Source organism: Sceloporus undulatus, chromosome 11 (assembly GCF_019175285.1).
Source record: "Sceloporus undulatus isolate JIND9_A2432 ecotype Alabama chromosome 11, SceUnd_v1.1, whole genome shotgun sequence".
Taxonomy (NCBI): domain Eukaryota; kingdom Metazoa; phylum Chordata; class Lepidosauria; order Squamata; family Phrynosomatidae; genus Sceloporus; species Sceloporus undulatus.
Window position 1 is genome coordinate 430,658 of NC_056532.1, and position 567 is coordinate 431,224.

The 567-nt window shown below is 43.4% G+C and overlaps 1 protein-coding gene across 1 annotated transcript in view; it reads right to left on the bottom strand.

The window, feature by feature from the left end:
- LOC121916964 (polypeptide N-acetylgalactosaminyltransferase 17-like) overlaps positions 1-567 on the bottom strand; it is a 17,078-nt gene that overhangs the window by 8,939 nt on the left and 7,572 nt on the right. The gene's annotated exons all lie outside the window — the stretch shown is intronic.

The window sequence follows — 567 nt, forward strand, 5'->3', positions numbered from 1 at the left end:
CACCATTCATTTTTCTAATGGAAGGGGGGGGTCCGGACCCCAAGAACCCCCCCCCTTGGCTACATCCCTGATATACTCTTCCCAACCTGGAGTCACAGAGTACTGGAGTCACAGAGTATGTATATATATATATATATATATATATATATATATATATACCCACTTTTTCCATGCCAGCATTCTCTGAAGATGCCAGCCACAGATGTTGGTGAAACGTCAGGAAGAAACGCTTCTAGAACATGGCTGCATAGTCCGAAAACCCCACAAAAAAACCATGGATGCCGGCCATGAAAGCCTTCGACTCAAGTGAATGTTTATAAAACAGGACAAAACTGATTCCTTAAGGGTTTCTAGAAAGACTTTCCGAATTCATTATACCTGAAGCATGTCTTTGTTGAGATGCAAATGGATGTTAACGTCCCCGGATTTTTAAAAACTCCCAGTTCATGGCCAGAAGGTATAGGTGCCAGCCGACAAGGTATGCCCTCCATACCATCTTAACTTCATGTCCAGAAGGTATAGGTGCCAGTCGACAAGGTATGCCCTCCATACCATCTTAACTTCATG